Here is a 17,013-nt window from a genome sequence, read left to right as displayed (position 1 = left end):
CACCGGGGGAGAGTGGTGGTTCTGCACCGAGACTGCCTGGCCCCCTATTGGGACCGGGAGAAGGAGCCCCGCGGGGAGGCTCCGAAGGAGCAGCCAGGGCCAGAGCCGGCCTACAGTGGGGTGAACGTGGGCCGCCGGCCACCACCGCTTCGTAACAGCTGCTCACGCAGAGTTCCACAGCCTTTAGCCTAGTATGAGTAGAGCCTGAGGGGGTGTTCGATGTCGGCGGGACGCCAGACGCTTCAGGTGGGGACAGTGTAACCCCCCTGGCCCGGTGGTGAGGAGGAAGCGCACCTAGGCACTCATGGTACCGCGGAGCAGGCTGGGAGTTGTAGCCGGGGAGAGTCTGAGGGTCAGCTCGATGACCAGCAACTGACCCTGCATATGTAAATAGTGTTATAGTAGTTTTAGTGTCCTGTGTAGCCTTATAAGTGTATAGCCTGTTGTTAAGTAATTACCACCGAGATGTGAATGTGTTCCATCAGTCTCCTCATGTGTGTGTATGTCCTGTGTTTGGTTTTGTGTGGCTTCGATAAAAGAATAAAGCTGTCGCTTGGTTTACTATCACGTCGCCACTTGTCCTTTCCTGAGGGAACCTGAAAACAGTACAGTATTATAGCATGAACCCCTGACGATTTTCTTGATACGTTTTATGTGCTCTTTTGTATTGTATGTATTTTTGTTGTTCAAATAAAAAGTAAAAAACACAACTTTCCGGATGCGGCTGCTGTAAAAATAAAATGACATCAAGGGTGCTGTACGCAGAGGTCTGAAACCTGCTCTACAGAAGAACTGTATCCAGAGGTGTTAAAGAAGTCGAGATCTCGCCATGAGAGGGGAAGCATCTCAGAAAAGCAGGTGCAGTCGGTTCCACGGTCATAACGCCACTAAGTCGGGCGACAAGAGCAAAACCCACCCGGCTTCCTCCGGGCAAGTAATGAGCAATAATATTTCAAAATTACAGTTCGGATTTATTGGAAAACTTCACAAGAATTATTAGGTTAGGACTGTAAAATTGTTTTTTAATATCTTGGTATATTTACCTTCATTTTAATATAGATATGACCATAAATGATGTTAAGCATATTGAACTTTTGTCGTACTTTTTAAAACATTTTAGCTGAGGACACACGGCGACTATTATACCTTGTGATACATGCAAGACATCTGTAAACGAAGATGTAATTACAATAAAATTGGCAATTAACAGAAAACCACAATTTGTATAATATTATTCCTCGATATGAATGATCAATTGAAGGATTTGAAGAAACTATCAAAGAAACAGCAGCAATAGCAGATGATTTTGGTTTCGAACCCATCTTTACACTTCAATAATCCATTTGTCCTCGAAAAAAGAAAAGACAGGCATATTTTGAGTCTCATAATTATCCTCTTCTCGATCCAAAAGAAACGTTGATTACTTCTGTACTTTTTTGGATTTTCTTACGAAGATCTAACGAAGTATTGCCAGGATCTATATTTAGCGTTCGGTAGCGATAACACTGCTGATATTGATTGAGTAAAAATCTATGATGTATTGACAGCTTTATCTGAAGCAAGAAATCCTCGAACGCCGCTTATGAAGTGTTGGGATTCATACCAAGAAATGCCTTTTGTTTTCCCACCCAAAATGCTACTATTACATTACACATTATGCAAACATTACCAGTTTTAGTAGCTTCTGGGCGTGATTTTCCAAAACTGAAACTAATTACAAATTATTTAAGATGAACCATGTCCAAAAATTGTAAATCAGGATTAATATAATACCAAATGAAATTACTACAGAAGAAAATGTTTAACTGAAATATGAATAAGACTATGCAAGCCTACAAAATAGAGCAATTCAATATTTATAACTTATTTTTTTTATTTTTTGAGAAATGGGCTCACACACCGGAAGACACTAACGTTTCTCTTCGTTAGAGTATGTGAATAACAGTTTAACCCCAAATGTCTGTAATTGTGGTTCTGTTAAAATTCAAAAAAGCATCTATCAATAGTAAGAAATTATTAAGAAAGGAAGAAATTGTGTTATTTCATAAACTGTAAGACTATCCTTTGCTTTGTCTTTTAACGCAAGCGTTCAGGATCCAAGCCCATGTTCGGACGGTTGTGTTTCTCTTGTAATCATCAAATGGCATTGTTTTGTCCGTCAGTTCTTTCTCGAGTTGTACCATGGATATTTTATACCATCAATACTTTTCATGCTCTTTTGCATTTTCCTTCACATACGGAAAAAAACTCAAGGCGTTCTTGTCACTGTGCTACACAGTACAGGACACGCAGTGAGGAATTCGTGCAGCTTTCAGCTCAGTGCGGAATCCAGGGGGAGGACTCGCTCGGTGAATGATCTCTCAGGAAATCCCGGGTGAGATTCAACATCCCGGGTGAGGTTTTTCTGCAACAGCCACGACAAGTGTGAAGACGTTCTCTAAATTTCCAGAAAGTGACTTTAAATTAGTTCACATTCTTTGGTAGTTAACAGAACTAAATGCTTTGGAGGTACATTTAAAACTGCAGAGAGCACTGTAGCACTTCAAGTTTAATTGTGTAAACCTGGCTCTCTATGAACACGAGCAAAGAGTACCTCATACATGCAAAGCATGCACTCTACCACTGAGCTACATCCCCAACATAGAAGGTTGTGGAAGTGACTTAGAGATGTGCAGATGCTCACAGAACACAATCCATCTTTTGCATCTTTTAAGTGCTCTTGATTAAACTATGCATAGAAAAACAGCAGTACTGATGATTTTCATGGACTGATGCACACTTGTTCTGTACAACTCCAGTGATAAAACCTTGTCTGTAAATATTGTAGAACGTAAAAGGGTGAAACAACGCTCCAACCACAGGAATGGTAACAGAAAGGATCATTTTCTTATTTAATACGTCCTTTTGAGATGCCTTGTCAATGCATCTCAATATTAGAATATTAGAATTCCTGTCTTCTTGATGGATTCAGACTCCTTCTCAGAAGTCCTTGCTTACCAAATAACTTTACAGCTAAGGAAGAGTAGCTCGGAAAATACCCAACTCAACAAGCAAGCGCATTGGTTGCTCTTGCTCTGAATGCAAGGAGCTGTTTTTTTTTTCGCATTAATCATTATTAACCAGAAACAGCTGCACAACTGGTCGCATTTGTGATTATGTCACTTCTCTGCTTCAGCAAGGTCAATAAAAGACTCTAAAAGTAGTAGAGAAAAACCGAATTAAAATCATATTAGCAATTCTGAGCGATATCTGCATACAGATGCAGCCATTCAAAATGCGTGAGGTATTTCGCGGCATACCCCGGTGGGCGTGTCACAGTATCACGCGGTATGACGCAGTTAACGTGGTGTCACGTGGTTAACTATCCGCCGTCGCCTTGTAAAACCGCCAGGGGGAGCTTAACCTCTCATGTACAGCATTTGAGCCTTTAATTTTGAACTGTGTATTACAGCATGTTAATCATCAGTCATTAAAATGTTGGTATATTTTATGAAAGCAAGATTGCTCAGTTGGACAAAAGTACACAACCTACCTTTATCAGAAATATTTATGCATCAAAGCCTTTACTGAAGATATTACTAATAGTATTAATAATGGATGACTTTAGACAAGCTGTATACTCAAAGTATAATTTCTTTAGCACATTTGTACAAGCACTTGGAATCTGTCCAAGCCACACTTTGTCAGGCATTTTGTTTTACTTCAACGGGCATAAAAACTTCCTTGCTTTTAACAGGGCGTTTCATAATTTCTAACTACGAAAATGATTTAAAATGCGACACTTATCATTCAACTAGAGCTTAAAGTATCACAAGGATCCTCAAGAGCACAGCAAAGAGTGTATTAAAAGACACTTGTATTTATCAACGCTTTCTTTTCCGTATACCAGATTTTATGGAACCACTTCAGAGGGGTGTCAGCCAGTCAGATTCCAGGAATCGGCACTTTAAAGGAAAAATACACACCGGTATTCCATTTCTCCCTAACGATTTTAAGCATCGAAGTATTTAACTAGCATGTGAAATAGCGTGTGAAAAAGTGGTAGTTTTAAGCTTTTCTGCTAATATAATATGGAATCGCGTATCTAAAGAATTTAATAACGGTATTCGTGTGCTGCGACAGGGCTGTTTCGCCTGCCTGTTCACGTGAGCTGTCTTGTAGCCGACTGGTCTAGATGCGTGACTACCAGCTGGCAGGTTGTGTGTTCAAATCCAGCTGGTGCTGGACTTTTCTTTTAACAAACATTTCTTCGAAAAAATAGAATAGCAATATTATGGACAATCAATTGACTTTTATATTTCAAAATATCGCAACATGATCGATATTTGCGATATTTTGAACATATCTTCCCTTCTGACAGCGGTGCCTGCTTCTATTGTGTGTGTGTGTGCAACAGAGTAAATTTTTATAGAGAAATGGAGGCTGGACAGTATGCGTTACAATATAAACATTTATATTGATTTAAATCGTGTTCTGATTTAAATCGCAAACACGTGTTTAATTATATGTGTTTTTTAATCATAATCAGGCTAATGCAACATAAGTTGATACAGTATCTTTGTCTTCTAAGTATCTTAATAAACTTTCAGCATAGCTTTCTACCCGTCAAGATTTATATTTCTTGGGATTTTGGGATCAAACGTGGAAAGATTAGATTATAATCGTTTTTATTTGTCAAATACGTGATTGTATTTCTGAATGTTATGTGACACCTACAGTAGTTCACTGCTTTAAATACATCGAATTAAGAAAGTTATGTGTAGCACTTTAGATCTTTTTTCTGAACCAGGGAAAATCTGATCATGTTTCTCTATAACAATAATAAAAAAAACTTTATTTTACATATCGCCTTTAAAAGTGGCATCTCAAAGCAATACAGTAGATCGAAAAACAGTTAAAAGGGACCAAATTAAATACCAGACAATCGCAAAGGCATTTTCAATAAAATTATTTTATTCATTCAGCAGTTTGTGAGAGGAACATCCAGCAGGGAGAGACACACACACCGGTTTTCATTGACAAAATTGTTTTTTTTCAATTCCTCTTGTCTAACAGGAATGTTTTGTTTGTGGACAGACTGTTAGACCGCCTCCTCCTACGAAGCATTAATCGCGTATCTAAGGAAAATTGCAGTATACCTTTGTTCATGCACATCATTATACAGTACAGTATCTCAATTTGTATTTCGATCAAAAAAATCGTTTGCCCAGCCACTACTGTTGTTTTTATCCTGTAAAGCGTTTCCTTTTTCTGCGTTTTCCATTTCCTTTTTCTGATCACTCGCTTTCTGGATACACATCTCACCTGTCCTGTTCTTTGTTTTCCTGGTTTGCTGATTATGCCTGCTGCGGTCCACTCCTACCCTCACACCTAAAGAATACTATTTTAAATTTCTTGGCGCAGTTCATTAACCCTTGTATGTGCTGTCCGCGCCCAAATTGCAATTGAAAAAAAAGTAAAAAACCGCGCTTAAAATGCAATTTAGAGCTTAATAAGATACACTCCACAGGCAAAATTAAAGACAAAATTAAAGACGATTAAAATCTGTAATCTTTCCACTTGTACTGTGAGTCATCGGACAGTTTCTGCTTTGTGTAAGGATGGTGAGAAAGCTGTGTTCAATGTATTTAAGGGACTCAAAAGTAAAAGAAGATGCTTCATATTGCTTGACTAATTTTAAAAACCAAGTTATAAATGCAGACGCTCCCTCGGTGCCGCGCCGGGTGTAAATATCAAAGTATACATTCCCAACAAGAATTGTACCCATCTGTCATGCAAATAAAACACCTTGAATTGAATTGAGGGAGAGATGGGGGTAGTGGGACAGAGATACTGTAGACAGACTCAAGGCAAATAAGATACTTATGGGTACGCAGGCATTCACGACAGCAACATACGAAACGTTTGCACGTACTGTATAGTTAAGTTATTACTTGGTTTTCAAAGTGCAACGAAATACAATATTGTTGTTGCTGCTGTTCTGGTTGTTTTTATCCCGTAAAGCGTTTTGAGAAGCCACCTTTAAAGGCGATATATACTGTAAAACCACTGATTCTTATGGAATGTGTTCCGCAGGAGATTCAAATTTTTATTTATTTATTTTTTAATCGCGTATCTTAGGAAATCTCAGTATAACTTTGTTCATGAACAGTGGCATGTTACATTATCATTCGTTTTTTTAACAAGGCTCGCCAGCTAATGTGAATCGAAACCTGTCTTGCTAGCTTTTAAAGTCGTGCATGTGTAAACTGTACACTCTAGTAAGAGGGCATGCAAGTTACTCTGCCCCTTTCAGCTGCAGGGAGTCCCTCTGCTGCAACACACAGCAGACAGAACGGGAGACTATTGCCTTTCATATCTGACACCAGTGAAGTAAAAGGGGTGTCTAAAGGGGTGATTTCAGACCACATTTTAGTTACTTTATTTTGTTTACTTTAAACATTTCTGTAATTTACAGTAGATGTCACAATAGAAGCCCGAAGCCTATTATACTCAGTCTAGCCTTGGATCCTCTGAGTCCCTTGACTCAGTTATTGCATATTAATTTCTTGAGATACGCGATTCCATATTATATTCCCTTTTAATCAAATTCTAAAAGTATGCTTGTTGACTCCGGTATCGCGTTAGTTAAAGACTTCGATGCTTAAAATGTTTAGGGAGAAATGGAATACTGGTGTGTATGTTTTCTTTAAAGTACCGAGACCAGCCATATACTGTATGTTTAAGTTCCAAAATTAATATCGTTTATGGACTTCACACGCGTTGCAGTATGCTCCTATTCTTTTTATGCTCAGGCACTAAGATCTCCCTTCTGCTTTGTGTAAGGATGGTATCAAGAGCAATCTTAAGTGGTGAGAAAGCTGTGTTCAATGTATTTAAGGGACTTAAAAGTAAAAGAAGATGCTTCATATTGCTTGACTAATTTTAAAAACCAAGTTATAAATGCAGACACTCCCTCGGTGCGCTGCTCTGGTGCGCCGGCTCTTACACAGTGCCTGTCTGCCGTAAGCGTTACAATATACATACCCAACACTGCTTGTACCCATCTGTCATGCAAATAAAACACCTTGAATTGAATTGAATTGAGGGGAGAGGGGGGGAATACTAAAGCCAATACTGGCTCAATACCCTCAATGGGCTTTGACGTGCTAATGCGTTGGTTTAACAGTCCGGGTGTGGCAGGCTTCCAATGTCAACTCGACTCGATTGGAAGACAATGAACGTATTTTAGCCCTAAATGAATTAATAGCAAACATGGTTTACATAAAATACATTTTTCCAAGAAAGTTTATAATAATACGATCTATAGTTGAAATCTGACCCTACTTTAAAAATAAAGGAAAAGCATTTTCAGAGAGCAATCATGCTGTGTTTATGTAGAAAAAGCGATTAGGTTTATGAGCAATCTAATTACCTATTCGCTTAAAACGCTATTAAAAATTTACTCTGTTGCACACACACACACAATAGAAGCAGGCACCGCTGTCAAAAGGGAAGGTATGTTCAAAATATCGCAAATATCGATCATGTTGCGATATTTTGAAATATAAAAGTCAATTGATTGTCCATAATATCGCTATTCTATTTTTTCGAAGAAATGTTTGTTAAAAGGGAAGCCCGGCACCAGCTGGATTCGAACACACAACCTATCAGCTAGTAGTCACGCACCTAGACCAGTCGGCTACAAGACAGCTCACATGAACAGGCAGGCGAAACAGCCCTACACAGCCCTGTCGCAGCACACGAATACCGTTATTAAATTCTTTAGATACGCGATTCCATATTATATTCCCTTTTAATCAAATTCTAAAAGTATGCTTGTTGACTCCGGTATCGCGTTAGTTAAAGACTTCGAAGCTTAAAATGTTTAGGGAGAAATGGAATACTGGTGTGTATTTTTTTCTTTAAAGTACCAAGACCAGCTATACACTGTATGTTTATGTTCCAAAATTAATATCGTGTATGGCCTTCACACGCGTTACAGTATGCTCCTATTCTTTTTATGCTCAGCTACTAAGATTTCCCTTCAGTGGTAAAATTCAATACCTACAACGGGCACAGCAAAGACGTTTACTGTAAGTCTTTCTACGACAGACCAACGGACCACGAGTGCCCCTGTCGGTCAACCAATCACGTACTGCGGTGCCACGCGTCATCTTGCGTCATACTGAGCGACGTCACCTGCGGTACGTGTCTGTAACGCGCACTTTGAATGGCTGCATCTGTACAGGCAATCCAATAAGAACGTTGAAATGTTTGAATATCATCTCTCTATATATTGCGCTGCTTTTTACTTGGAGTAAAACTATTGGATTGGAGGAATACTAACCACTGGGTTAAAATGTATTGTTTTTATTTGGAGAAATCAATGAACTCTTGATTTTATATGTTTTAAAAGATGGTCATGTGCACAGAAAAAAGACAGTGCTGAGTATTTTTCTGGAGACGGAGCACTGATGACCTATCCGAGCCAATTGATAAAGCCCACCCAGAGGATACTCTAGCAGAACGTGGAAGAACGTTCACCATTGTAACCAAGGCAACCACAGGAACAACATCAAGAAGCACAATCAATTCCCCATTTAAATCTTTCGTGTAAGGTATGCTATGTGAAAGCATGAAGTAAATCCCCTGATCTCTTTTGAACATGGATAAGGTATTTCTGATGGAGCGCTATGAGCAAAGTTTTAATAAGCTACTCCTGCTGATGATTCAGCTTAAAGAAGTAAAAGCTTCACAAACAAAAGCAGCTCGCTACCACAGCCAATATTAAATGTACTTGGTGGCACATTACCATTTGCACTGGCTCAAAAGTGATCTCGGCAGACGTTGTTCCCTACGTAAAGCTGAAAGCGCCAAAGAGCATTTCCATTGAGAAAAAAAAAATCTGCCTTGATGTTAAACATAGAGAGCCTGCCTTATAGAAGTTCTCCCTCTAAACACCTTGTGCAGCCTCCCGACAGACTAACAAAAAGCGCCTTTTCACCAACTCAATTTATAATACGCCCCTCAAAACTCACAACCGAATAACAATCCATCCGTATATTTGATTTCCAAGATCCATTCAAGGCAACTTGGCTCTTCGCAAGCAAATAATTTCAGGGAAGAAACTCAGTTTAGTCAACTACTGGTGCATTCAGCACACAACTTGCTTTCGCTTGTCAGGGTGGCCGAGTGGTCTAAGGCGCCAGACTCAAGGATGTGTGTCTTTCCAGCTGGCTTGGGTGTTCTGGTCTCCAAACGGAGGCGTGGGTTCAAATCCCACTCCTGACCGCTTCTGTTTTTACCTCTCTTGAATTGTTCCAGTGCTAGCTGACAGTGAATGACTGAAATATAAAAGCAGCAGAAGAAAGCAAGCAACTCAGTGCAATTTGTGAGTATTCTGCACTGTTAAAATGCACAGGTTTTCATACTTTTTGGAATTCGTAGCTCAAGAAGTGACTCCTGTTTCATTTTCTATTCACCAACTCGATTTGCATTCCGCCCCTCACACCTCACAACAGAATAACAAACGGCTTCATGTGCCACAGCATTCCCCTGTAGATTCGGTTTGCACTATGAATTAGGCGACCCCGAATGAAATATTTTAGTGTTGGCTCAAATGTGAGGAATTTCATGAACCCTCAAAAAGGAACTTGCAGAAAATGCCAGCAATTCAAAGCGTGTAGGCAGCATGAACAGACCAATTCTGCAATTTCTGTTATCGCGGGCGTTGCTTTCTGAGTCGAGGCTCTGCTTTAAAAATGAGAAGTGCTGAACTCTAAACACGTTCTTGCCATTACTGCTACTCCTGCTGCTACTCCTTCGTCCTCGAAAAAAGAAAAGACAGGCATGTTTTGAGTCTCATAATGATCTTCTGGATCCACAAGAAACATGTAAATTTGATTGATTCCGCAGTATTTTGGATGTACTGTACTTATAACTTCCATCGAAGAGAGATTTCATCAGTTGCATGAAATTGAAACTTTCGACTTTTTGTCTGGTATGGAAAATATGTTAAAAAAATATAAACAATTTTCTAACGAACAACTCATGAAGTATTGCCAGGATCTATATTTAGCATTCGGTAGTGATAACACTGCTGATATTGATTGAGTACAAATCTATGATGTATTGACAGCTTCATCTGAAGCTGGAAGTCCTAGAACGCCATCTATGAAATTTTAGGATTCATACCAAGAAATGCCTTTTTTGTCCCACCCCAACTGCTGCTATTGCATTACACATTATGTGAACATTACCAGTTTTGGTAGCTTCTGGGCACGATTTTCCTAAACTGAAACTTATTACAAAATTCTTTAAGATGAACCATGTCCAAAAATTGTAAATCAGGACTAATTTTAATATTAAATGAAATTACTACAGAAGAAAAGGTTTAACTGAAATATGAATAAGACTATGCAAGCCTAAAAAATAGAAAAATTAAATTTATATAACTTATTTTTTTATTTTTTGAGAAATGGGCTCACACACCGGAAGACAATAACGTTTCTCTTCGTTAGAGTATGTGAATAACAGTTTAACCCCAAATGTTTGTAATTGTGATTCTGTTAAAATTATATAAATCGTAAGAAATTATTAAGAAAGTAAGAAATTGTTTTGTTTCACAAACTATAAGACAATGAAGAGAGTTTACTTCGCTTTTGTTCTTTTAACTTAAGAGTTCAGGGTCCAAATCCATCTGCGGACGGTTGTGTTTCTTGAATTTCTTGTAATCATCAAAAGTCGTTGTTTTGGGCTTCAGTTTTTTCTCGAGTTATACCATGGATATTTTATACAATCAATACTTTTCATACTCTTTTGCATTTTCCTTCACATACAGAAAAAGTTGAAGGTGTTCATGTCACTGTGCTGCACATTTATGCTGGACCACCTGTAACAGTACAGGACACACAGTGAGGAATTCGTGCAGCTTTCAGCTCAGTGCCGAGTCCAGAGGGAGGACTCGCTCGCTGAATGATCTCTCAGGAAATCCCGGGTGAGATTCAAAAGGTAAACCTGGCTCTCTATGAACACGAGCAAAGAGTTCTCACTCAACAGAAGATTGCGATGTGAGTACAGTAATATAAAACACCTGAAGATGCCAGGGATTGAACCCCGGACCTGTGGAGCAGTAAGTGACTTGTAGCGCTGACATAAGAGATACTTACATAAAGTGCTTTTACTGACCACATTACAAATCACAGGAAGTAAGGTCTTAAAACATTGGGCAGTAGTGGGATTTAAACCCACGCCCCTGAGAGAGTGGAGCCTAAAATCCAGCATATTAGACCATTCAGCCACACTACCTCTGGCCCCTTCTCCTTTCCTCTCGTTGCTGAGTATAGGTGCCTTCATGCAATTGAGCCAGGTTTGAATCCCAGCCAATGTATCTCCAAATCTTTTCAAATGAATCTGTGATCTTGTAGCACATCCTCTGAAACCAGCAATCGAAATTGGAAACGTCTTCTTCAACACTGAAAAGCTCAATTAGGAAGAAGCAGTTGTACACAGGACAGCAGTACCGTATGTGTTCTTGATTGATTCAGACTCGTTCTCAGTGGTTCTTGCTCACCAAATAACTTAAAAGCTGAGGAAGAACGCTACGAAAAATACTAATCAAAATACAAAATAATAATCATTATTAACCAGAAACAGCAGAAACACTGGTCACATTTGTGATTATGTCGCTTCTCTGCTTCAGCAAGGTCAATAAAGGACTCTCTGAAAGTAGTTAAACACTAAAGAACTGCAAAACTGAATTCAAAATCATATTAGGAATTCTGAGTGATGCCTGCTGACATGCAATCCAATACGGATGTTGTCTTTAAATAAGAATTCTCTATGTTTCCCTGCCTTTTCCCTGGAGTGAAACCATTGGATTGAAGGAATTCTTATCACAGGTTTACAAGGTGCCGTTGATATTTGGATAAATCTATGAACTCGTGATTTTTATATACTTTAAATATCGGCCATATGCACAGAATAAAATGACAGTACTAATGATTTTTCCTGAGACGAAGCACAGCTTATCTTTCCAAGACAGCTGATAAAGGCAAGCCAGTGGATACTCTAGCAGAACATGGAAAAACGTTCAGCTTTGTAACCAACAAATTCCCCATTTAGATCTGACATGTGAGGTATGCTTTGTGATTGCTTGAAGTGAAACCCACAATCTCTTTGGAACTTAGACAAGTTATTTCTGATGGAGCGCTATGCGGAAAGACTTAATCAGCTCTACCCCTGAGGATGACTCGACTTGAAAATGCAGAACATTAACGTTTCACAGATAAAAGGAGCACAACCGACATTAAAATTGAGGGCGCACTGTGATTTGCACTGACTCAAAAGTGATCTTGGTAGACAAACTTCCCTGCTGAAGGTGGAAACAAGAATTTGTGTTGAGAAGAAGAAACACTTTTTTCTCCCTGCTTTGATGTTAAGCTGATAAAGTAGCTTTTAACACATTGCTCCACTTGGTGGTTGTAACACAGAAACTCCTAGCAGCAGTGGAATTCAAACCCACACCTCCAATGAGACTGGAGCCTTAATCCAGCACCTTAGACCACTCAGCCACACTACCCACTATGCCCTGTCTCTTTGTCTCATTACTTTCCCGGAGGAAGCCGGGTGGCTTTTGCTCTTGTCCGACAGTGGCGTTATGACTATGGAACCGACTGCACCTGCTTTTTCTGAGATGCTTCCCCTCTCATGGTGAGATCTCGACTTCTTTAACACCTCTGGATACAGTTCTTCTGTGGATCGGTTATGTGGGAGACGGCACTTCGATACTAAGATCGAAAGTGATCTGAAACTACCCAACTTTCAATCTCTGAGGTAGTTGTCACTAAACTAGGACGTGATGTGCCGTGTGCCGTGTGCCATTACTTTTGTTGCGTTCAAGAGTATTCGTTGCGTGAGCTCCTCACTGCATGTCCTGTACTGTACTGTGATTTCATTTAGAGTACAGCGACTAGAACGCCTTGAATGTCTATCAGTATGTATATATAAAAACGCTAAAGAACATGTAAAGTGATTAACATTTCCTTGATATCGATTTTCTGATTATGTCTTGGCTTCATTTAATGAATTTCCTTAGTGACAGATAATTTCTTTCCGGTATTTTTTTCTGGTGCTGTTATTGATCGCATACGAAACATTATTCTCATAAAGAACATGTCACCTACAAAGTCACTATGAAACTGGTATCAGGAAAAGTTTCTTAATATTTCTTTTGATTAGCATGCAAGTGAATTTGATCATTACCTATGGAATTTCCCGCCAGCGTGGAGCTTGAATTCACAACCTTGAGATTCAGTGTTCAAGAGTCACAGAAGAGGTCGGCCTGGTCTTCAGTTTGCCAACGATAAGCTCCGGCAGTGCTCCTCTGTAAAGCAGATTGTTCGGATCGGTTATGTGGGACGGCACTTCGATACTAAGATCGTTTGCAGCACACGCATGGTTTCCCCCCTTCACGCAAAAAACAGATGCAGCCATTCAAAGTGCGCGGTACAGACACGTACCGCAGGTAATTGGCTACGGCGTCGTGCATCGTGACGCGCGATGACGCAAAATACCGCGGTGCGTGATTGGTTGACCGACAGGGGCACTCGTGGTCCGTTGGTCTGTCGTAGAAAGACTTACTGTAAACGTCTTTACTGTGCCCGTTGTAGATATTGAATTTTACCACTGAAGGGAAATCTTAGTAGCTGAGCATAAAAAGAATAGAAGCATACTGTAACACGTGTGAAGGCCATAAACGATATTAATTTTGGAACATAAACATACAGTATATAGCTGGTCTTGGTACTTTAAAGAAAAAAATACACACCAGTATTCCATTTCTCCCTAAACATTGTAAGCTTCGAAGTCTTTAACTAACGTGATACCGGAGTCAACAAGCATACTTTTAGAATTTGATTAAAAGGGAATATAATATGGAATCGCGTATCTGAAGAATCTAAAGAATATCTAAAGAATTTTTAAGAATTTAAGAACTTAAAAGTTAAAGGAGATGCTTCATATTGCTTGACTAATTTTAAAAACTAAGTTATAAATGCAGACGCTCCCTCGGTGCCGCGCCGGGTGTAAATATCAAAGTACTGTATACATTCCCAACAAGAATTGTACCCATCTGTCATGCAAATAAAACACCTTGAATTGAATTGAATTGAGGGAGAGAGGGGGTAGGGGGACAAATATACTGTAGACAGGACTCAAGGCAAATAAGATACTTATGGGTACGCAGGCATTCACGACAGCAACATACAAAACGTTTGCACGTACTGAGTTAAGTTATTACTTGGTTTTCAAAGTGCAATGAAATACAATATTGTTGTTGCTGCTGTTCTGGTTGTTTTTATCCCGTAAAGCGTTTTAAGAAGCCACCTTTAAAGGCGATATATATTGTAGAACCGCTGATTCTTATGGAATGTGTTCCACAGGAGATTCAAATTTTTATTTATTTTTTAATCGCGTATCTAAGGAAATCTCAGTATAACTTTGTTCATGAACAAACAGTGGCATGTTACATTATCATTAGTTTTTTTAACAAGGCTCACCAGCTAATGTGAATCGAAACCTGTCTTGCTAGCTTTTAAAGTCGTGCATGTGTAAACGACAATTGAAATAGAGAAAAAAAGACCTGACTGACAAGATTTAATTAATGCAGATCAGTAAATCAAGGGACAAAACAACTATTGCGCCCGGGTCCTCAATGCGCTTTGACGTGCTAATGCGTTGGTTTAACAGTCCGGGTGTGGCAAGCCTCCAATGTCTCCCGACTTCGGCAAAAGGCACCCGCCTTTCATTGGAAGACAATGAACACACTCTAGCCGTACATGTGAATATAGTATAAAGACACCAAGGGATTGGGTGAGCTCCCATCACAAAAAAAAAACTGCGAACCTGCACTACAGCGACCATAGTACAGTATGGAGACCAAGACCTTTTACGGGAAGAGACGGGGTGCTTCTGCCGCCCCAGCTTCCAAAGAGCGAAGGGTAAGCAAATACAGCAGACTTCATCTGAAATACGCGATTACAGCGCATATTACAAGGTATTATTGCCGTTTTGAATTTTAAATTCAATTATAATTATTTCTTCGTAGCCTGTTCTTCAAGAAAACACCGCACGGGCAAAACGATCTACCACCAGGACAGTAAAAAAGAAAGCGGTAAGACGGAAAAAAAGAAAAGTTTATTTTGACGTCTGTTCCGCGACTGATGAATACTACTGTGTGACTTTATTTCTTACATGAATTATGTTATTTTGCCACAGGCCGTGGGTCTCTGCTCTCGGCCACTGGCCAGGGTGCCAACCTGTAGAAGCAGCACCTGTATGGAGACATTTCGGCTGCAGCGGGAGCAGTACGATGCATTACTGGGGAGGATTGGGAGGCTAGAGACACTCCTGAAAATGCAGAGGAAGGAGACAGTATGTTCCAGCAGTCAAACAGTTGAGCAGCTGTCTCCCGAAAAGTGCCTCTCCCCGCCGCGTAGGTTGCAATGCCTGGCGGAAGCTCTGCCCCCCGCAGAGCACACACCGCCTCAGGACACTCCATCCCGGCCTCTCAGTTCACCACCGCGCAGGAATCTGTTGATGCTGTCCCCGCCGCCTATCTCCCCCCAGGAAGCACAGCGGAATTCACAGACGCCAGTGGGACGAATAATTCTCCCAGATGTCCAACTGCTACCCATCACCCAGGAGATGGAGGGGGGGTTGTACTTGCAGTGCATCGGCATAGACGGGAAAGCAAGAGCCGACCGCTACGCCGCCCTCGTGTTTCGAAATCTTGTGACTTTTGAAATTTACTGGGGGTGGACCACGTCTGTAAATTTCGATGGGTCCAGAGGCAAAAGTGCCTTGCCTTGCAATCTCCAGGAAACCATTAGTACGATGGTGAATCGGAGATTCTCAACCCTTGCTGCGTACGACTGGAAAAGAATTCGTGATCGGATCAACGAAATGCTTCGTAGCAGGAGGCGGTCTTTTCCTCTTGTCTAACAGTCTGTCCACAAACAAAACATTCCTGTTAGACAAGAGGAATTGAAAAAAAACAATTTTGTCAATGAAAACCGGTGTGTGTGTCTCTCCCTGCTGGATGTCCCTCTCACAAACTGCTGAATGAATAAAATAATTTTATTGAAAATGCGCTTGCGATTGTCTGGTCTTTAAATTCTTGAGATACGCGATTCCATATTATATTCCCTTTTAATCAAATTCTAAAAGTATGCTTGTTGACTCCGGTATCGCATTAGTTAAAGACTTCGATGCTTAAAATGTTTAGGGAGAAATGGAATACTGGTGTGTATGTTTTCTTTAAAGTACCGAGACCAGCCATATACTGTATGTTTAAGTTCCAAAATTAATATTGTTTATGGACTTCACACGCGTTGCAGTATGCTCCTATTCTTTTTATGCTCAGGCACTAAGTAAAAGGAGATGCTTCATATTGCTTGACTAATTTTAAAAACTAAGTTATAAATGCAGACGCTCCCTCGGTGCGCTGCTCTGGTGCGCCGGCTCTTACACAGTGCCTGTCTGCCGTAAGCGTTACAATATACATACCCAACACTGCTTGTACCCATCTGTCATGCAAATAAAACACCTTGAATTGAATTGAGGGGAGAGGGGGGGAATACTAAAGCCAATACTGCCGACGTGGTAATGCGTTGGTTTAACAGTCCGGGTGTGGCAGGCTTCCAATGTCAACTCGACTCGATTGGAAGACACTGAACGTATTTTAGCCCTAAATGAATTAATAGCAAACATGGTTTACATAAAATACATTTTTCCAAGAAAGTTTATAATAATACGATCTATAGTTGAAATCTGAGCCTACTTTAAAAATAAAGGAAAAGCATTTTCAGAGAGCAATCACGCTGTGTTTATGTAGAAAAAGTGATTAGGTTTATGAGCAATCTAATTACCTATTCGCTTAAAACGCTATATAAAATAAAGTTTATTTAGAGATGAATGATCAGTGTCGCAGTTTAAATAATGGGAGTCAGGAAACTAACACACAGCGCCACC

The 17,013-nt window shown here is 40.0% G+C and overlaps 1 non-coding gene across 1 annotated transcript; it reads left to right on the top strand.

The window, feature by feature from the left end:
• Positions 1–9,160: 9,160 nt before the first annotated feature.
• trnal-caa (transfer RNA leucine (anticodon CAA)) lies at positions 9,161–9,273 on the top strand. The gene is made up of 2 exons: positions 9,161–9,198; positions 9,228–9,273. It is a non-coding gene; the product is annotated as a tRNA-Leu (tRNA).
• Positions 9,274–17,013: the final 7,740 nt, after the last annotated feature.

The sequence above is a fragment of the Atractosteus spatula genome (genome assembly GCF_055471065.1).
Source record: "Atractosteus spatula isolate fAtrSpa1 chromosome 10 unlocalized genomic scaffold, fAtrSpa1.hap1 SUPER_10_unloc_1, whole genome shotgun sequence".
NCBI lineage: Eukaryota > Metazoa > Chordata > Actinopteri > Semionotiformes > Lepisosteidae > Atractosteus > Atractosteus spatula.
Note: the sequence above shows the minus strand (reverse complement) of the source record. Positions and strands in the feature narration are given on the sequence as shown.